Below are 23030 nucleotides of genomic sequence, written 5' to 3'. Positions count from 1 at the left end.
TCTTTATATACCTTTAAGCCCTCCCTTCCTCAGTTACGTCTTAGGTTCATGTTCAGCTTTGTATCAGTTCCTGTAATCAAATTTCTTCGCAAGATCTATACTGTATGCTTGAGATCCAACATGACGTGCAGACCTTCTGTTTTTTTGTGCGTCTCATAGTTGTCAAGTGTATGTGTACTTTACATTTTAAGTGACCATGATCCCGCAGTGCATAAAGACCTTTTAAGGGCACGAAAATAGAGAAAACCGTTAATGGTTTCACTACACTGCTTTCCGCAAACCTTTTATAACAAATTTGAATTTAATAATGTTTGTTGAGTCTTTGGCGCTCCGCGGTTTTGACCTTCCTCTCCGCTGTGTCCGCGGATGTCTGACATTCCAGAGTAAACACAAAAACAAACAACCCAGACAGCGAAGCCTGGGATTAGACGGGTAGTATAGACATATTTCCACTATGCCAAACCATGTATGTCTGTAGGGACATATATCTGTGTGTGTTTCAGGGTTATTTGATTTATTCTTTTTTAAAATTCTTATTAATTCATTTTCAGAAAAGTTGGATGTTTTTTTCAATTTTTTTTAATCTTCTGATTTCATTTAATTCCTAGTTGTAGTGGGTATATGTGATATTTTTTTGTGATGAAATATGACATTCAAAATACTTTTTTTCAGGCAGATGTTGGATGTTGTTGTGCATTGCTAATCAAATTTGTTATAAAATGTACTGACATCAATTTTGTTTTTAGTATATCCTTAGCTAATTTAAGGTTGCAATTGTTTGGTTTAAATAGGGCTGTCAGTCGATTAAAATATTTAATATTAAATATTTAATTTAATCGCAAATTTCTTATCTGTTCAAAATTCTTATCAACATGGGAGTGGGCAAATATGCTGCTTTATGCAAGTGTATGTATATAATTATTATTGAAAATCATTTAACAACACAAAACAATGACAAATATTGTCCAGAAACCCTCACAGGTACTGCATTTAGCATAAAACATATGTTCAAATCATAACATAGCAAACTGAAGCCAAACAGGCAACAACAGCTGTCAGTGTGTCAGTGTGCTGACTTGACTATGACTTGTCTATGACTTGACCCAAACTGCATGTGATTATCATAAAGTGGGCATGTCTGTAAAGGGGAGACTCTAGGGTACCCATAGAACACATTTTCATTCACATATCTACCCCTATGAAAATGGCCATACCAGTTTTTCAAACTTAGCTCACTACAACCTAAATATTGCAAGTTGTGTTAATGTGTTAAAGAAATTAGTGGCGTTAAAACGAATTTGCAATAACACTTTATTATCGCGTTAACTTTGAAAGCCCTAGTTTAAAGCTACTCAAATAAAGTGGACTAGATTCCACATAAGTGTTTTTGTATTGAGCTTTGCAAACAGCAATGGCAGTAACAACGCTGGCTCTTCCTATGAGAGCTAAGGGGGCCTAAGAAGTCTACAACATAGCGGCCCAGTCAGTTAACCAAATAAATCTGCCAATCATTCATTTTTAGTTTGAACCACACTGCTAAACAAAAAGACAGATGCTACAAAAAACATTCATGACTATTTTTTATACTCTTAATTTGAAACGTAGACCATTTCAGATAAGCGTTTGACATTCTTTAAGAATGAATTCACTGTTTTTGGCACTAGCTTTGATGGGCGTAAGTGTGTGTTTGATACAGGAGCTGTAGCCGGTGGACTCAGGACAGAGCGGGCGGGGTGGTGGGGTTCAGAAACTCAAAACGCCAAACGTTTATTATTACCCCGTTAGCAGCGGACTTGCCTTCAGGGGAGAATCTCCAGCGGTGACCCTTGGCCCCACTCGCTAAACTCCCTCCACGCTGCAACCCCCCCTCTTTTCCTCCTCCCGCTTCGCATTTGCGGTACGAAATGTTGAAAGGAGAATAAAAGAATACAACGGAACAATATCTGAGGTCATCGGAGCCGAGGCTGCCGTTCCGGGAAGAGCGGTGGTTTCTGAGGCAATATTCTTTTATTCTCCCGTTATGGCAGAGAATGAGAGACGAGTGAAAAAACTTACTTCACAGCTTTTTTCATCCAAGAACAGATCCCGGGTGATAAAAGTGGACGCTCCTCCAAAGTTTTACAGCTCGCCACTCGCTCTCTCTCCTTCCCTTTCTCCATTCATCCCCTTGTTCTCCCCCTTCTCCTCCATCATTCCTCTTACCTCTAGGGAGCGGCGGTGCTCTGCTGCCCGTTGGCACTGCGGATAATAAACACCCCCGCCCCACCTTCCTCATGCACCTTAGGGCAGGAAACCCCACACATACGCACCTGCATGGGCTGCAATGACAACGAGGACCATCTGTCCATCAAACCAGTGTCTGAAAGAACCTGTTCTGAGGCATATGCAAGAGGGTAAACACACATACCCACTCACAGCCGCATAGTGGACTTGGGTCAAAGGTTAAAGAACCCCATTTCCTGTCCAGACAGACGAGGGCTAAACACCCCTCCTCTCACTTCCACTCAATTTCTTTCTTCCTCGTTTCTCCCCCTTTCTCTATCTGGGTTTAATATTCATTGGGCTGCACAAAAACTTAGTTTTCTTGTGTGTTTTGACTGATTGATGCTGTGTTTGTGATGGCAGCCTCGGCTTAGTTGCCTTAGCTCATCCTAGTGATTATTAACCAAGCAGTCTTTTTTCTCACAGGAGCTCTTAACTGCAGACCAAAAGGCTGATTTCATAATAAACGACGGAGTAAGCTAATCTCTGAATGTTACCATTTATTTTTTTACTCTCCAGAGCTTCATTAAAAGGGCATGATCTTATGTTACACAGATTCGTACAGGCTTTGGCGAAAGATTCTCGTTAGTCACTATTGAAACCAGCTCCTCAAAAATAATTTTGGGCTCTGTATTAAATCAGGGGGAAAAAAACTCCTTAAAGAAGCCTTTTTTTAAGGGCTTTTCAGAGCACACGCGGCCAAATATATCTAGATACGGTTTCATGCATTTGAACTACTTGAGGTAATTTATCCTCCGCCGTTTAACCGTGGACACATCCATTCCCCTCGCAAAAAACGAGACAAACCGAGCGCGCCTCGTGTTTATCAAGTATCCAGAATACATTTGACTACTATTTTGCTCGTGTCTGCTCCGGAGCGAGCCTCTTGTGGTGCAGGGCTGGTCTGGTAATAGCCTGTGTGCTCTGCTGTGCTGAGATTAATGTGAAGACTTATTGATGTAATGACGGAGCCATGAAAGAGCACTCTGGGCCGTGGTTTTGGGCCCAACACATGAGCCTAATGGACTCTGTGTGTATGTTTGTGTGCATGCATGCGTTACATCTATGTGTGTGTGTGTGTGTGTGTGTGTGTGTGAGAATGTGGTTTTGGACAGAAACAGATGAAATTAATTGAGAGGTTTTGCGTTCATAAGAAGGGACCTCGAGTATTGAGTCTGTATATTTCCGTGAGATTCCCTCGCTCATAGAAAATACGTGGCTTTAGGTGTGTGTTGATATGTTGGTGTGCCTGTACTGTACATGTGCATATGACCTCAGTCTTCCCCTTGACTTGTTGTACATGCATGTCTCTTTGTCATTTCCGTACATGTGTGTTTCAAATCTTAGCTGCCCGTTGCTTTCTTCGGTTAAAGGGCAAAGCGGCTCATACTGACACCGTGGGACAGCGTGGTTGGAGGCAACTTGGGGGGAGGCTGAGTAAATACGAGCAAAATTAAAGTGGTACCTTTACAACTATAGTGCCCTGCGGTGTGTATATGTGTGTGTGGGTGTATCTGTGTCTCCGCAGATTCTCCGGTGAGGCCCAGCAGGTGCTGACAGGACCCCCTTCATCTCCACACTCCCCCTACAAAACCCTGTTTTTTGTGCATGAATGTGTGTGTGTGTGTGTGTGTGTGTGTGTGCCAGCAGGCTTGATGTGCTCAGTGTGGGTCTGATGTTAAAGTGATTGACAGCCGAACAGTCACAAGGGCGATTGAGAGCAGTTGTGGGAAGAGAGGGACCTTACAGCCTCACAGCTTTCAGCCCTGAGGGGGAGAGAGAGAGACGAGTACAGAGAGAATCTAAACAGATTAATAGAATACACAGAGATGAGGTTTGAACGATTAAATGAGCAAAATACAGTTGCAAAATGAAATGACGTCCTGCGTGTTTGGCTCTTATATGGACCCGCTGGTTGGTTAAACAAAAAACGGACAAGATAAAATTGATAAAAAGCAGTCTTCATAATCACCCTGCCTACCCCCTGATCTCATGGGTTGGAAACCCTGGGGACCACAGAGCTTTATGGGAAATGGCTCATACTCAGGGAGTGATGTCATACGTAGGAGACAGACCAAGCTCTCCCTGGCTGATACGGCGTAGGGAGGGCAAATGAGAGTTACAAGATCTGAAACGCCAAAGACTCCTTAATTAAGTGACGTCTTTCAGGCCCCTTCGTCGGCCCCGAGTTCGCATCGTTAGTTCATGCTCAAAGAGCGAAGAGAAGGCACTATTTCAAAAACGTGTAACAGATGAATAAAATGATTCTCATTCAGTGAGACGAGTGTCATTAATTTTGTGTTTATGGGCTAATATCTGGCCTGTGGACTTTATCAACACCATATTCCAGCTACCCTGGCCTCTGCAACTTGTCCATCTTTCTTGATATATGGTGTCTAATAAAACCCCTTCATATAATCATTTAAAAATGTATTCATTTATTTATTTGAATTTGTTCTGTATGACCGACACACAACCTCTTCATGTGTTACAGAGTTGAGGCTCCCAAGGACACTGAAGCAAACCAGGCATGAGCTTACAGGCTGCTACGCATCACTACAGTCCTCGGAGGAGAGAGAGAGAGAGGTGTATTCATGCCGGTAAGTGAATAAAATGTCCTTTTCCGAGGCATTTTTGCCGTGTTTATGTGAACATGTGTGCAGGAGAGACAACCACGGTGTCTCTGCCAGGGAGAGAGAGCGGGCCAGTGGCCATCTGGGTTTAGAGGTGTCTTTAAATGGCGGAGGTGTAAATCTACTGCCCATGTGCCGGAGGGGACGTCAGGTTCTCTCTGGCCAGCAGACCCACTCACAGATCAATAAAGTTAACTCAAAACATTCACACTCTGCCATCTGAAATCAACCATTTAATGAGTTGCTGTTCCTGTAAAAGTGGAAAAGGCCCCTTCAGATTTATTAGAATAGAGAGAGAGAGAGTAGAATTCCAGAGAGGAGGAGGAGGAGGAGGAGGAAGAAGAGGAAGAAGAAGGAGGAGGAAAGAAGGAGGCCGAACTTTAGATTTCTGTTTGGATTCATTTCAGGGCAAACATTTAAGAGCCACAGCATCTCTATGGAACACACAAATAAACAATAAAAATAGCTTCTTGATCCACTTTTTATGAGCAAGCATATTTAAATAGAGGTGATTGGATGCTTTTGGTAAACCATGGTAAGCATGGAACGTCTCCAGACTATAAAAGCCACGTTAAGTAATGTAATTTCACTTAGTATAACTGAATGAAATCCAAAAGCGGATCTGCTTTCAGAAATAATTCCGCCGGCAGCGAAATGGCTCTAAAGCATGTTTCAGCAAACGACCATAAACTTTTTTACAAACGAGACCGAACGCCGAGTAAGAGAGCGGAGCAGTTGCACGACTTACCTCTATTTCTGCAGGCCTCCAAAATAACTCCTGATGATGTGTGAAAGAAGTTCTGGCAAACCGTTGATATATTGCACACTACTCCATGCCACAATATATTTATTGACTACGTTTCGATACTGCTTGGATCATCCTCAGGTCAAAGTTGACCTGTAGTGTACAGACGTTACATTTTTCTTTACTGACACTGTTCTGATAGCCTCGCACCTACGTGATGTGCGTATAATCAATCTTCTTCTTGTTAATATATTTACAAAGACTTTGAGTAATGGTCCTCCTCGCTTCTGTCCGTTTAACAAGAGGGAAGTGTAGAAAACAGATATTCCTGATGTGCTTTCTCTTCTGTTTGATCGAGTGAACCCATAGAAATAAAATAAGAGTAGAATGGTCATTGAACTGTTTGCTGTGGTAATTTGACTAGTACAAAAGAAGTCTTTAGTTGTCCTTACTGCAAATTCTCACCTCAGTGAGTTTGCGATTTGCCGCAAGTCGGTTTAGTTTATACGGAAGTCAGCCCGCTACGACGGTCGCAATGACAAAGGTACACATAAAATGCCCACCACTCTGACCATGGTGCTATGTTGATATGACTGGGAATGTCCATTCTACTCCTATTTCTATTTGTATGAGTGAACCATTTCATGTCAGTGTAATTGAGCTATACTACATGGCTGAGAGACGCGTGCACGTTGTGTGATTAATGTGTTGAGGGAGCATCACCCGCTTTGTTTAATGATGCAAAGACTGTCTTTACTGGATTATTTTTGCCCCTTCCTCTTTTACGTGTCCTGAGTTTGGGTCTTGGCCACCTTAGACGTCTCTGCTCACCCCAGGGTTTTCCCAAACTCCTCCTCTATCCGCTCCTCGGACACGGCCCATAAACGCACCTCGTCATGTTCATCCAAACACTGCTGTCTACCTGAAAATCATCTGACGATTGGTTTATGCTGATGGAGTGCATATTAAGTGTTCCATTTACTCTCCGCTTCCCCCCCAAATCTCTCACCCTCCACTACCGGCCAGGCGCTCCCCGGGGGGGCCACACAGGAAGAGGAAGGAAGACAGATGAAATTGTCCTTTTTACGGCAACGTCTTACTTTTGGGGTTTACATTACTGCATTATGAGGTAAATCCCTCTAGCAGCTGCCAGACAGAGCGGAGTTTCATGAGATTGTGTTACCTTGCACACTCTGCTTTATGGCGGCAGCAAAGAAAATCCTACATGTTAACAAGCGCGCATGGAAAGAATTAGACGGGACTCCACGCAGGGTGCCGCGTCTCATCAGGTGTGACGTTACGGGGCTAAATCTGCGCATGCTTTCCGGACACGCGGTGTGACAGGTGCTGACAGTTGACGGCACAGGTCAGGAGCACGCGCTGTATGGGGCGGTTTAGTGACATACAGACCAGTTTACCTGACATGTCTACGTGGGTGTGCAGGATTATTTGAAGAGCCTGTGACACACTGTGAGCAGGAAAGGTGGCTAAACATGTGTGAGGCGCTAGGATGTTTGTGCTGCTAATGGGTTGTTTGTGCGAGTGTGTGAGCCTGTGTGTTTATGCTGCTAATGGGGGTTTAATTTGATAAGCGGTCGGCGGATTTGTCAGCGCTCAGCTGGGATGGAGGGAATTGGGCTCTGTATATTTTGGGTAAACATGGAGAAATTCACTCCAGGTTTCCTCTCTTTCTCTTACTGCCTGTATGTATATCCTATTAGTTTGACACAATCATGTAAGACAAAGATGTTATTGTGCACTTTTTTTCTTTAAGAAAAAAGTTCCAACATTTTGTAAAAAAAAAACGTATTTACTTTCTTTTTAAGAGTTAGATGAGAACTTGATACCACTCGTTTGTTTGTGAAGTACGGAGCTAGAGTTGATTAGCTTAGCTTGGCATAAAGACTGGAAGTAAGGGGAAACAGCTTTCCTGGCTTTGTCCAAAGTTCAAGAATGAACCTACCAGCATTTCTAAATCGTACTAATTAACTTGTTGTGTCTTGTTTTTTTATTCTGTACACACAGTGTACAGTTTTAGGGGAAGTTTCATGCCGTAACTATTTCTAAAGAACAACAATTGAATCCAACCGCCAGGCACTTCTTTGCAGAGAGTGGCTTCGTCCGCATACTATGCACTACATAGTAGTGTTGTCAAAAAAAAAATGTGTGTGCCAACTTGCTGTCGGACAGAAGAGAGAGCAGAAAGCGCAGCTGGAAACCACTTCAAATATTCATTATTGATATGTATCGATACTTCGATGCTTTTGACAACACTACTACATACCCAATATGTGTATGTGTGAATAAACAGTAGTATGTATCTTTTCAGACGCACTGAGCAGTAATTTCAAAGAACGTATATTGCCAAAAAGTGAAAGTCAATAGTTCGTTCCATTGCAACATCAGCACCCATCAGCAAAGCTACACTTCTACCATTTTGGACTGAAAGCGACTACCGGACGCCAGTAAAATGTCCGCATAAAAAGTGCCATACAAAAGTAAAACAAAATGTTTACTATTCTATTTTCTACTGAATTGGCCTGTGTTGAACATTAAAATATTATAAATGGAATAAGTGTTTTCAATCCAAAATGGTGGTAGCAGCTGTTGTTAAAAAACACTGGAGTTTCGTCTCTTTGCTTCTACACTCTTTGGTAATTTACATCGTCACTTCCTGAGAGCCTCTTTGCTGGTTGGAGACGTGTAACCATGGTAACCCATGCCAAACTCATTAATCCAAACGACGGTTTGTGAGAATCAAAGTCTGAGCTAATTTTTAAAATATATCACGCCTAGCAAAGTGAAATCTGATGCTTACACTTAAATTGAAGTGTTATTTACGTTACAGAGCTGTCCATCAACGTCTGTTATGAACGTTGTCGTCACTACGACATTGCATTGGGCACCGTAGTGTCCAGCGTTTCCATACTGTAATATTTCGCCGGAAATGGTATGCAATGCATGTAGTATTAGTTTCATACTAAGGTTTCGGACATACTAAAAAATGTCTTTAGTGCACTAAATAGCATGTTAGTATGGAATTTCGGACGCAACCAGTCTTCAGCGCTGGTTGCCTGGCAACTTCTTGTTGCCTGACACAAGGAAGTCACTGCGCCCAGCTGTTGTCAACCAAAAAATTGTTTAAAAAACATTGAGCTAATCCTTTGAATACAAGCAATGCTGCTCAAGAAAAAAGACAGTCACTGTTCCAAGATCTTGGCGGTCCAAATCTTAGCTAAATCGGAGTGCAAGGGAAATCCGGAAAGCAAAGCACAAAAGTCAGCACTTTGCAAATTTGTGGAATTATTGTCAGTGAAGAAAATCTCACACTACAGTAGACATTTGCATAGTCACCTGATTGATAAAATGATAACAAAGCAACAATATTCGTCATTTGTTTTCCCAAACCTTAACGACTTTAATTAAACACTAGAGAGGCAACAGTTTAAAGCCTAGGGTTTGAACCCTGTTCATATGGACTGTGGCGTTGAGCCTGTGGAGAGGGTGTAGTATGGGAGACATATGGAGTTGGGGGTGGTGATGGTGGGGCTGTAATGTAGTCACAACAGAGGGTTCAGAGCCAAAGGAAACAGGGGTCTCTCTCTCCTTCCTAAACAGGATGAGGAGACGAGACCACACGCATGGCACACTGTACACTGTATGTGTCTACATATAGATCAAACTGGCCTGCGTTTCTCGATTCATTTGATTCTTGTACCTATTCTGTGATTTTTGGTTCCTTTCACTCCTTTTTTCTCAAACACACAAACACACAGTGTTCCTCTCTGTACAAAGCACCACATTCCCTGAGGACCATACTCTATGAATGGCTCTACTGTTTTTCTTTTATCTTTTTATTCCTCCAACTCCTCTTCCTCCTCCTCCTGACCAGGAAGTGAAGAGAGATAGACTGCATTATCATAGATAGGCGTCTTTTTAAGATTTTTTTTTTTTAATATATTTTATGCCTTTATTTATAGTGACAGATATAGTGTTTTTGAAAGGGGGAGAGAGAGAGAGAGAGGGGATGACATGAAGCAAAGGGCCACAGGGCGGATTCGAACGCTAGGCCGCTGCAGTAAGGACCCAGCCTTGGTACATGGGACGCCTGCTCTACCAGGTGAGCTACAGCGGCGCCCTTGAGATAGGCGTCTTTACAAACATTTACAGACAGATGCACTTTTCTACATCTTTCCAGAGTTACTAATCTACTCAACCAACAACAGCACACACTTTCTCCTAATTTCTCTCTCGCCTTATCTCTTGTCTGCTGGCCTGGTTCAAGCCATTTGTTCCACTGTGTGTTCCAGCTCAGTCTCGCCCTCTGAAGCTTTGCCATTTGGCAGAGAGAGCAGTCACAAGTGAAAATGAGGTCAATGTTAGCTCATAAAAACAATTAAGAGAGTTTTCTGTGACAGTACTCTACAAACCCGCAGCTACGATATGATGGGATTTTATTTGGGGATATCTTGAAGGAGGAAGACCTTGGTTGAAATGTCATAAAAAGAGACAAACATACACACTGGAGTGTGCATGCAGGTATATTTTTCATTTATTACCATAATGTTACCACACTCACCTCTAACACAACAGTTCAGCGGTGTGAGTTTTGCTTTTTGGTTATCTTGGCCCAACAGCGGTGCAGTGACTCTGGCCACTGTGTGTGTGTGCCAGTGTGTGTTTGTGGTGTTATTCCAGGTGTTTTGTCAGGAATGGTGTGTGTACATCAGCTGGAGACCGGAGAGAAGAGAGGTACCATCCTTCATCACCATGCACGGTGTGTGTGTGTGTGTATGAGAGAGAGGGAGAGATGGGAGAGAGTATGTCGGCTGAGGAAGTGAGGGCGGATTTTTCTGAGATGCATAGACACCCAGAGATGCTTTGATATATTAGATGGAGAAGCAGAGGGGGACAGGACCCGGCTGTATGTGTGTGTGTGTGTGTGTGGTGGTGCAAGTGTGTAAACACTCTCCTCTTCCCCCGCCGGGCTGTCCAGCTAAGGCTCTGTGCCAGGAGGTACCCTCACACCGCCACAACCACACTGAGCAGGAAATCCTCTGATCTTGGTGTGTGTGTGTATGTCTTTGTCAGCATCCCATGTGACCATAGTGTGTGTATAAGAGGGAGAGCTAAAGTGAAACCGAAATGTACGATACCTGTTCAAACTCGCATTGAGATTTGTAATTAGTTACACAAATAACTAATAATGAAGCACAGCTATTACGGTACATTTTTAAATAATAATTCAAATTCAATTGTAGATTGTAGCACATCAGCAGCATCATGTTAAGCAAATACTGATATACACTGAGAGGGTGTTGTGCCACCGCAGCTGAATGGTGAAGCCAGCGTGCAAGTACCTTTAAACACCAGTATCAAATACTCAGTGCAGACTTGAAAGGTGGCTTTAAAAACTTTATAGCTTGCTCCTTTGCAGAGTATAAATTGACTATAGTTACACACTTACACATACTTTATACAAGAATTGTCTTGTAACTACATCATAACACCCTAAATCAAACTTGAATCAAATTATGAGACACAGAGAAATTCACAGCCCTAATTCTCCATGCCTGCATCTGCCCACCCAAAATTCAGTCTGTAGCACCAGTTAGCTTATATGTGAAAAACAACAGCAAGTTTTCTTTTATGGGACAGCTTGGTATGGGGATCCTAAGTGAAGATTTGGTTTTAATGTGTGACCTCGCCTGTGCCACATCATACGTGAATAATCTCCTGTAACCAAAAGCAATAAATGTTGTTAAACTTTGAACAGTCGGGAGATCAGTCGTGTAACGTTCCCCCAGCTTTAAGAGGCACACCCATATGTTAAGTGTGTATGGTAGGCTATACAGTATGTGGCTACGGGCGTGTCATGGTCCACTGCGCACACAAAATCACCAAAGTCAGCAAGTCTGCTTGTCAAACTCAAAGAGACGGAGTGGGTTTAAGGGATAAAAGAAAGCCTTTCGCAAGATGGACGTAAAGAAAGTGACGTGTCACAGGCTCTCTTTCTAAATCTCATTTACGTCCCTAACCAGCCTAAAGAGAGAAAAATGAAGGTGAGGGAGTAATTTGAACCATAGGATGAAGATAAAACATTTGTTGAAAGCAGTTATTCATCTGACTTGACTGAGCACCAGTTGGATTGAATTGAACTTGACTGAAGCTCAGGTGACCTACCTGAAATTGTGTTATGTTGCTCTAATGTAGTTCAAAAGTAAAATATATTACATGAGTTTATCAACCTTATGTGACTGTAGTCTAAGAAAAAATATTAGTTTCTTCATAAATGTGGTAGTCCTATATCTCCTTATCAAATGACCAAAGGATTTGTGAAAACAAAAATAATCAGCAATTTTGAGTGTGACAAATCAGCATATCTATTATGTACCAGTGTGCTGTAGGTATGTTGTCTTAGTCCAGTCCAACAGTTCATTGTGGCTCCCCTCTGACCTCTAACCTGGCGTTAAGGGAAGTGTCACCATTTGCTGCTTGTTCTTTAGCTTCTGGTGACCTTGCAGGACCTCAGCCACCGCCACACATGGAGGCTCAACGATGTGATCTCAAAAGGCCTTGCAGACAGCTATACAGTCTATGTTTCCGACTGGGATCTGAAGCCGTTATCTATGCTCTCGCCAAAGCGACCAGGCTCCATTGTGCTATGGTGTGACTTTGATGAGTCTGAAGTAACCACAATACCACAAACAAACTAACCAATCCAGGCAGCGGTAGATCAGCAACCCTCCCGTGTTCTGCAAGGTAAAATTACATGTTTTTTCAATGGAGTCTGGTGGCTGTGGCGAGAGCATGGAAGGATACAATGGCTTCAGTTCCCTGTCAGAAAGGGCTGTCTCACGACAAGGCAAATCAGTGAAGATATTCTAAATATAGCATACACGGATATTGATTTTTTTTTAGGTGGGCATTTTGTTTTAAATGGCTAAAATATGTTTTGCTGCCGGCGCCGTTTCCTGCAGTACATTGCTTTGCTTCTGTGCTGTCACTCCTGTCTGCTTCTCCCAACTGGGAGTGTGCCGACCGTCATGTACTGTATTTTATACACCTACTAGTACCTTATACAACCCCACTTCAGAACACCCGAACTATCCCTTTAAAATCAGCATTGCATGTAGACTATAGCAAAGTAAATCTTAAAAACGCCTGCCTGCCTGTTCTTCCCCTTTGCTCCTGCAGAGCCACCTTTTAATAAATGTGCTATATGGACTAATGCAATAATTCTGATAATTCAATAATAACTGTGATGTGTTACACATATAGCCCCAGATTATACACTGATAGCTCACCTCAACATTGTGCACTCTGAGCCTTTTGAACCCTGTGAAGACACACACACACACACACACACACACACACACGCTGTCAGCGGGCAGTAGTTTTTGCAGAGGATATAGAGAGTGCTGAATCTCGCTGTGACTCCAGGAAACCCTGCACTCACTTCCACCTTCAGTAGGATGAAAGGAGTTCAGGGAGCTAGAGTTCCACTCCCTACAGCGTGTGAGTGTGTGTGTTTGAGTGAGTGTGTGGGAGTATAACACAGTTCTGGTGCCCCTATCTCCTGTCTTTGCGGTTCCAGCATAAGCACATTACAAATTCACACATCCCCCTACCAACACCCCCATACTCCTAACCTCTATCGCTCCACATCTGATACAATCACAACACGGCTACAAAGAGGCTGCCGGGCAGGGGGTACCGGTGTCTGAGTGTGTATTTGTGTGTGTGTGTGTGTGTGTCTCTAGCTCTATTCATGGGGCAGGATGCGGGTTTTTGGAGCTTGCAGTAAAATGGTGAGAAATTCCCTCAACCTCAAAGACTCTTGTATACATCAGTAGCCCCCGCTCTCCTTCATCCCTCTATTTTAGGCTATTTTAAACACAGACACCCTAAACCCTCAAATAGGGGAAAAGGGCATTTGATTGTTGCAATCTTGTCCTCTTTTCCCTCTCTGTCTCTCCTCCTCTTCTCCAATCCAAAGTGCCACAGGGCATAATCACAAGAATTTAGTTCTGTCTTGCTGTATTTACCTTCCCTGGTAACGTAAAAGAAAATCCATTTATGTTTAATTCATATGTATTCATGTATACATGTGTAGTTCTGTGCCAAGCATTTAAAGTTCATCAAATAACAGATGCCATGGGTGTTTTGATTACCCATAGGCAGTGTGTTACCTAGAGTAGAGGATGGTCGGCAGGCTTCCAGTTTGGAGAGGCAGATAGGAGTTATCACATGGAAGCGAAGCAATGTACTGCCACCTAAAAGAAAGGCCCACCTAAAAAAAATCAATATCAGTTTAAGTGTACGATATATTTACAATATTTTTGCCAGTTTACCTTGCTGTGAGACAGTCTATGTTTCGACGGTGGAAAAAAACAGTAATTTTACCTCGCAGGACACAGGAGTTGCTGGTCTACGCTGCCTCGATCGGTTAGCTTGTTTTTGTTATTGTATGACTTTAGTTAGTTCGGATTCACCAAAGTACCTCATATAACCCCACTTCAAAATACCTGAACTATCCCTTTAAAATAAGTACTTTGTTATTGGAATACTTCACCCCCAAAATGACCATTTGTATCTAAATTTCTCACCCTGTCACCTTGAATTCTTGTAGAAAGATTTGTTTTTCTTGCAGGCCTCCACGGGGAACGAAAAATTCAAAAACGGAGAAACGTCTTGATGAATTGAAATAAATGGGGGCTGCGTTTAGCAACAGCAAAACTATATCAAAACGTCTGTTTACAACTTTCACACAACTCGTGCAGTATAATCCAAGTCTCATTTATCCAGTCGTATGCTCACTACTTCCTAAACACATGCATTTACGCTAAAACAGGTGGGCGTGCTACTCGTCCTTGCGAGTCCAGATGAGTAGCGTGCCTGTGCAAAAACCATCCGTAGCCAAAACAGATTTCTGAAACTAGTAAGTGTGACACTCTTAACGGCCCCACTGACGTGTGTTATCAGCCTAACAACTAACCGCAATTGCCATTTTTTTTGACCTAGTCAAATGACCACGGAAAACGGTTCAATATCCGTTCTGCTCCTATTCTGTTTCTATAGTGCTGCCTCAACTTTCTCTTGGTGTAACAAAACACTGCACAACAGTTGTAAAACCAAATTTCATACCACAAATTAAAGATGATTAAAGTTAAGTGAAAAAAACAACATGGGAGCAATTAAAACTAGTTCATGACATTTCTAGGAGCTGATGGCGAAGAAGACCACAAGCACAATTATTGCCTGTTTAGTTACTCACAAAGTCACGATTTTGAGTTTCCTGTAAATAACCTGTAGCTTTGATTGCCAGTCATACACATAAAATGCTCACAGAGGCCCGACTGACACACAGTTCACATATTAACACAGAAACAGACGGGTTTGTTACACACCCACCAGTTCACACCCGCCCACATCCACAAACCCACCCACACACACACCTATATGCAGTGTCTGTGATTGTGTGAGATTGACACACAGTTAAGTTTTACAGGTGCGCTGAAGCGGATAATTAGCCTGTTAGCTGTGACTAATGAAATCTCCACTGCTGTGCCCTCAACTGCTGCCGGGGCAGAGGCCACTTTCCTGTTTGGATAGGCAATGCTTTAAAGCAGAGTGGAGGGGAGCCGGCTACATGTGGGCGTGTTCTGTGAGTGTGTGTGTGTGTGTGAATGTGTGTCTGAGAGAGAGAGAGAGAGAGAGAGAGAGAGGGAGCCACAGTGTGTGTGAGGCTTTGAATGTGTTTGTATTCAGCCATATACAGGATAAAAGGGGGAAAAGTGAATGAATGAATGAGAACAGAGAGTGAAAAAAGCACAGGTTCTTTTATATAGAATTACAGCACACACTGACACACTGTCACCTTAACTTCTCTAACTATGAGTGTGTGACTAAGTCAGTAGGGGATGGGGGGCAGGTTACCTTCCTACTCTTTTGTCAGGCACTAAGACTAATATCTAAGAAATATCTTAATTCCTTTTTACTGAAAACATAATACATGGAGAGTTTTGTAAGAGGGGCTTTTAGCATTTGAGGTAAAATGAAACCAAATACAGGGATGTGAAGGAGCATAGGTCTGTATTATTTACTTACCTGAGCCTGCTTGCAGAGTAGAATACATGTCCTGCAGTATATGCTACCAAATACTTGTGATTTACCTCATTAAAAACTTTTTTTTCAGTGTTTTTGAAACTTATACTATATCATTTTAACTTTCTTTTGTCCAATAGAGCTCAACAGTGAGGTTCCGGTAGTGTAAATCCCATTCATATTATGCATTGCAGATTTGATTATTAGCCATAATGTCGTATACATCCAAGGTAGACTAACCACGAGCTACGAGCTTGTGAAACGATCATGTAGAAGCCAGAAGTCCGTATGATATCAACCTTGTTTTAAGAAAAAACACGTTTTATTTGTGATGTCATGGACAAGTACTACAATCCTAACTGTAACAGTGACGTCTCTGATTGGTGGAGCTCGCTGTTACCTTGGAAATGTGTACCGCACCTGTGAACGGCAAGTGAGGGTATTTACTCGTACGCACTTGTACGTGCTGCTCCGTGTTCTGCTCTGTGGTCTGCTCCCGGATTTCACACCGAGCCAATATGGCGACTCGTTTGGAAACTTTCTCTTATATTACGAAAATAGTTCAGCAAAATGTGTTTCTGAAAACAGGCGATAAATAAGGGACACAGTTGCTGAATCTGTCTTCAGTTTAGATCGACAACGGTTAGTTTAAATGTTTTACAGGAGTTTCCAGAGGTGGCGATTCGTCATTCGCAATGGTTTATGGGAGTAGTTCGTTTACTCTTAAAATTATTATGCACACAGTTTTGTACCTTTGCCTTTTTCCGTTTTCAAATGTTTTTTTTTTGCTCTGAATCAAATGTTTTATGGTCACTGTTCATCTCGTACCTGGTTGGCTTTGTTCCATGCTTAAAACTGTTTATATAAAGGGTTTTCTGAAACGTCAATGGAGTAAATGAATGGGAAATTCACTTCCAGAACAGGAGCCGTTCAAAAAGTGGGTGGCCACTATTGAGCTCTATTAGTAAGTATGTTGCATGAAGATGTAGCCATTAAGGGAAAAACATTTTCTTGAAAAAATTATACATTTTAGTTTATATTGCATTCCTGATTACGTTTTTTTTTTAAATTTTAAATCGTCAGTGTTGCTGCGTCCCCAGATTTTGCAGTTGAGTTTGGTGAATGAAGTGTTCTATACCAATGAAATCCATAAAAAAGAGTAGAAGATACGAAACGTGTAATTTTCATTTTCAATGTCTTACACAGCATGACATTGTGCATTGAACCAAGTGTGCTCTTTAGGGACTTGGTTAGTGTGGTGGTAATTTCTATTAACAGATACTGCATTCATATGCAACGGGACAAGATTTTGGCATCGGAAGTGTTCTACTTTCTGTTTGTAGTCTGAGAATTATTGACCAGTCACGTTCGAGCTGGCTTTGGTTGAATGCTGGTAAACAGTCCATGTGGAGAGCAAAAGAGGCGGAACACATCAGATGAAATGCAATCTTGGAACCCACCGGCTATCGTCTGATGATTATTTTGCTTTTTATTGGTTTAAAATGAGTTAACTAGTAAATTAAATAAGTTAACTGGCTACTGTCGTACACGTCGTCTCTCAACTCCAACTCCAGTCTTTCATCTCAAGTTGCTGATCGGACTGTAAACAATGAGCAGCATGGAAGAGGAAGTCTTGGCCCAGATATCCGCTGGCTACATCGGAACCCCAGAAATATAGCCCCTTACCCCCAGAGGCTTATCTGTCATCAGACCGGTATGGTGGAGACAGAGACCATCACTACATCTAAAAGTAAAACTGCTCCTGTGTGGACAGCAGTCAGCTGTGTTCAGGAGTTTTTTTTCTGGATGTTGCTCTGTGGATTCTTTGTGTGTTACCATCACTCTGTCCTCGCACTCACTTGTGTCACTTAAATAGAGTAAGTGGTCAACAAGTGTGTGTCTACCCGAGACCCCCTCAGGAGAGCTGATGAGGGGCTGCACACGGCTCACCTCCGACCCTCATGCCACTTCAGGACTTGGAATGTGCAGACACACACACACACACACACTCACACACACACGCTGTCCCCTTTTGCCCTCCGACCAACTGCTGACAGAGCTGATCGCTGCAGTTACGCAGCCTGACGATGGGAGCTGATTGATGATTGGCTGAAGGAGCAGTCAGCAGCATGTCAGTGGGCCCTAACCCTGACCCGCGACCTTTGACCTTTTGACTCAGGATAGTGGTATGTTACAGGGATAACCATGTTGTACACAAGACCTTCAAATGCCGATAGTTTCATCTTATTTTAGCTGGTGGCAATAAACCGTTTTGAGTTGTGAGCCTGTCCACACTGCTCAAACTATATTTAGAAAGCCTCCGTGACCATGAAAAAAATTAGGATCATTGTAAATGCATTGAACGCATGATTTCAGACCTGATTCCTAAAATCTTTAACCATGTAAATCTTGTGGACATGCACATCAAGTGCATCACGAGTTTCTTTGTTTATAGTGCTTCTAGTCACATGTCTGAAAGCCACACTTAGCTTTTGTCTTTTTCTCACTTACAAGAGAGTATTGTGCTGGTTATCTGCTTTCTGTGAGATGTTGCAGCAGTGTGGGGGGGCTGTGCTGCTCTCTAGGTGGCACTGTGTGTTAAAGGCCACAGTCCAAGTGAATGTAATGAGCTGGCAAGATGTTGCCTCCGAGGTGGCTTATTTCATGCGTGTGTGTGTCCTTCGTGTCGCCAACTGATGTGACTCCTGCTTTAGTCATCACTTCTGTTGCACCCTGAACAACCATGTGCAAAACGTCTACTGAGGCTTGACGCTCTTAAAAGATTGTGTGCCGTACAGTGTATATTTCCATAACACACACTCACACACACACTCATGTCTACTGTTGAATATATTATAGTCTTTTTTAGTGAGTTTTGTGTGTTGAAGATTGAAACTTTTACCGTCTTTGTTCTTGGATGGAGCCCTGAGGGGACAAACTTCAAACTAGCTGATGGTTCCACTGCTGTGGCCTGCTGACACACACACACACACACACACACATACAAATCTGCTGAAAACATTCTGTTGTCACGAACTTCAGCGGGAAGTTGGCTCAACAATCTTAGTTTTAAAACTGAAAGTAAACACATTTCTATTCTGTTTTATAAATATTGTAAGAGAATCGTGTGTGACCTACGGATGAAAGAATGGAGGGCAAGACGGAAGAACAAAGGAGGAAACCAAAGAGAGGCAGCGATGATGATGATGATGATGATGGGGCTTTACGACATAGAGTTCTGATGGGAATTTCAGCTGCTGGACTAGAGGAACAAAGCAGATGTATGTGTGTGTGAGTGCCTGTGTGTGTATGAGAGAGCGCTTTCAGTTCTCTCTCTGCTGTTCTCCCTCTGAGGAACAGTAATTGTGATCCATGCTCTGTTAAAATCCAAAGCGCTCTGGGACCAGCATGAAGACATCACACACACACACACACACACACACACACACACACACACACACACACACACAAAGCTCCTTGGTCTTTGCTGCTGTGGACCAATGAAGACATCACACACATGTACAAGTGCTGTCACTTTACCTGCCCTTGCCCTTACACCCTTTCCTTTCAGAGGCACCCAACTTTTCCACATCTGGACCAGTCCTCTCTTCCTTCCTTTCTTCCTTCTTTCCTTCCTTCCTTATAGCAGAGGTTTCCTCTAGGGGACAAGCTGTGTAGTACTGAGACTGGCCTCAGGGGGGTGTCTCTTTCTCATGTTGAGTAGAGGCGAGGTGAATCAGCTGCACAAGCTTGGCCTTACTTTTGCATATACTATTTGGTCTATTAAAACATGACAAAATATAATTCTGGAGAAATTTGTTAACAAAAATAGTCTTTGATATGTCGTCCCTGTCCAGTGAAAACCTTGTATATAGGGCTGTCAATCGATTAAAATATTTAATCATGATTAATCGCATGATTGTCCATAGTTAATCACGATTAATCGCAAATTAATCACACATTTTTTATCCGTTTAAAATGCACCTTGAAGGGAGATTGAAGCCCAACAGGCAACAACAGCTGTCAGTGTGTCAGTGTGCTGACTTGACTATGACTTGCCCCAAACTGCATGTGATTATCATAAAGTGGGCATGTCTGTAAAGGGGAGACTCGTGGGTAACCATAGAACCCATTTTCATTCACATATCTAGAGGTCAGAGGTCAAGGGACCCCTTTGAAAATGGCCATGACAGTTTTTCCTCGCCAAAATGTAGCGCAAGTTGGGAGCGTTATTTAACCACCAGCTGGTATGACATGTATGGTATCAATGGATTCCTTAGGTTTTCTAGTTTCATATGACGATCAGTATCTTCACTCTAGCTTTAAAACTGAACCTGCTACAACCTCCGAAAAAGATTGATTGTGTTAATGCGTTAGCGAAATTAGGGTTATTTCTTTAAATAGGATTCAGTGTTCCTTTTATTGGTTGAGAACAATTATTTTCGTTGTCGATTAATCATTTCATTGTTTCCCAAAGCCCTAGACGTCCTCAAATGTCTTGTTTTGTCCACAACTCAAAGATATTCAGTTTACTGTCATAGAGGAGTAAAGAAACCAGAAAATATTCACATTTAAGAAGCTGGAATTGTTTTTCTTAAAAAAAATACTCAAACCGATTAATCGATTATCAAAATAGTTGCCGATTTAATTAAATAGTTGACAACGAATCGATTAATTGATTTGATAGATAGATAGATAGATAGATAGATAGATAGATAGATAGATAGATAGATAGATGTATACTTTATGATCACAAATTGGGAAATATTGTGTTACAGCAGCAGGTTATCCAGGCAATGCACCGGAACAGTAAATAAAATGCACAAGAGATTTATATCTATAGAAGTCACGATAAAAAATATATAAGAATACACTATAAATGTACCAGATTATTACAACTAACATAAAAAAATGTAATATGAACATAGAAGAACATACTCTAAGTGTTCAGTAACATACTGTATACATTATAATTGTCAATTAATTGTTGCAGCTCTAAAATGATCCTACTTCTAAAGTTAAATAAACCTTTGAAAACCCTACTGGATTATCTGAAAAATGCATCATCACAAAGCTGAAAAATTGGGTTGTTTTTCCCGCTCATAAAAGTTCATGTTTTGGAGATGCAATGTTTTCATAGGACAGTGATGACATGTATTTTTTTTTTACAAACCTTTGCATAAACAATGTATATAGTTTATTTTTGATCAATTTGTTTGTTTTTATATCAACAGTCATCCTGCATGTCCTTAAAAGTTGCTTATATGGGGCGTCCTGGTCGACTAAGACACTGACCACATAATTGCAAAGTCTCCAGTTTGAGTTCAGACTGGGGCCTTTAAAGGCACAAATGCCCAGCACTTTAAAAAGTTGCTTATATTGTACTTAAAAGAACATTACATTTGAGCAATGGTATATGTAATTGTCTAATTTCCATATTTATCTTTGTAACGTAAGCTGTTAAAAAAAACTACAGGCAGCATCTTGGGTGTGAATGCCTGAAGTCAAGTCAAGCTTGTCGCAGAAATGTCCCACTATGTTTATAAAGATTTCTCCCATTTTAGCCTAATTTCGTACTTAAATAAACCGGGGTGGTGATTCGTAGACTTGATGACTGCTAAATGTGGTTTTTATGTTTGAGTTCTGCAAAGCCCAGTAAAACGCCATGCTATTTGAGGCCAATCTCAATTCTGTCTGTTAATTAAATTCAACAGAGAGTCAACTTCCTTTGAAGAAAGGCCGTTAAAATGTTTGGGATATTTCCTCCGCATTTGCTTTCAAAAATAACCAAACCCAGAGACCACAGTCGACATAAAGTTTCACCCTCGAGAAACATGAAAACTTTTTGAAGAGACGTGGAAGGAAACAATCAAGATAAATCTGAAACCCAACAGGCTAAAGGCACACACACACACACACACACACACACACACACACACACACACACACAATCATTGCTTGGTAGGGTACCGAGGCCAGTGCCATGAGTTGCATTTCATGTTTTATGTCCATGTATACAGGGTAACCATGAGGAGAGAAAATAAACCAAATGCTATTTTGATTGTCAGCACATTTCAGCATGTCCCTGCCCAGCGAGGAAACGATTAACAGACTCAACATATTATGGATTTAAAGAGGGCAGGAGAATGACTTAATAGTTATTGTTTCATGTGGTTCAGCCAATGTGATGATTTCCACTTTGTAGTTGTGTCGACTTAAAATCTGTTTATTTTGATGACTTTGTTTCCCAAGAATTAAACAAAAGCTCTGTGTGCATTCCTCTGCATGCATCGACACCACCTTGAACACAGACAAATATAATATGCTGTCACCCACTGAAGTTAAAGCAGCAGTAGGTAGAATTGGAGCAAATATAATTTAAAAAAAGTTATTTTATAAAATGGTCACTATATCCTGACAGTAGTGCATGAGACAGGTAATCTGAAAAAATTCATGTGCCTCTGTGTCCTCCAGTGCTTCTAATGGCATCTGCAAGATTTCACAGACCGGAGGAAAACAACCAATCAGAGCCGAGCTGGAGCCTTGCCGTCTCTGAGCAGCTGTCAATCACTCACGAACTTCGATCAAGCGGTCAAACTATTCAGTGCTGATCAAATATGGATCAATATTCTGTAACTAATGCGTACTTCCCGCAGCCATGTTGAGATCAGTTGAAGAAATACCGAGCACCGCCCACCAGCCGGGGAAAACTTTCTCATTTTGCAGCTAAACAGTACACTACAAGATATTTCTGAAAACATTTGAGGCGAGAAATAGGCATTACAATAACAGAATATTGATTCATATTTGATCAGCGCTTCCTAATTCTACCTTTGATCGGAGTTCGCAAGAGATTTACAGCTGCTTCCGTTGAATGAACAGCCAATAGGAACGCTCTCTCTCTGAAATGACCTGTGATTGACCAAAGTGTCCTGTCACAGGCTAGATGTTCTAAAGCCTGACAACACAGCCATGAGGAGGTGCAGAGGTCTAGAAGTTTTCTCTCAGAACACTTGAATTATAATATGCTGAAAGAAAAATCATTCTACCCACTGCACACTTTAAAGGAATAGAAAATATAAAGAAATAGGATTGTTGTTTTCTTTCTGAGAGTTAGATGAAAAAATTGATACGGCACCAACCAACCAGCACTCCTGCAATACTACCTGGACACCAGCCCCATTTGTGGCCCTTGGGGGCCCTTAGGCTGTTGGTAATCCAGCTTTAATCAGTTGGTGCAACACGCTGAAACTATTTCTTGATAAACAACAGTTATCCATCAG

At 41.8% G+C, this 23030-nt stretch overlaps 1 long non-coding RNA gene across 1 annotated transcript in view; it reads left to right on the top strand.

Moving 5' to 3' along the window:
• Nucleotides 1–23030, top strand: part of LOC141755687 (uncharacterized) — a 49307-nt gene that overhangs the window by 9294 nt on the left and 16983 nt on the right. Inside the window, exon 4 of the long non-coding RNA XR_012591319.1 lies at nucleotides 4757–4862. This is a non-coding gene — a long non-coding RNA (uncharacterized LOC141755687). The remainder of the gene's footprint in view (nucleotides 1–4756; nucleotides 4863–23030) is intronic.

This window comes from Sebastes fasciatus, chromosome 18 (genome assembly GCF_043250625.1).
Source record: "Sebastes fasciatus isolate fSebFas1 chromosome 18, fSebFas1.pri, whole genome shotgun sequence".
NCBI lineage: Eukaryota > Metazoa > Chordata > Actinopteri > Perciformes > Sebastidae > Sebastes > Sebastes fasciatus.
This window is presented reverse-complemented; position numbering and strand designations above follow the sequence as displayed.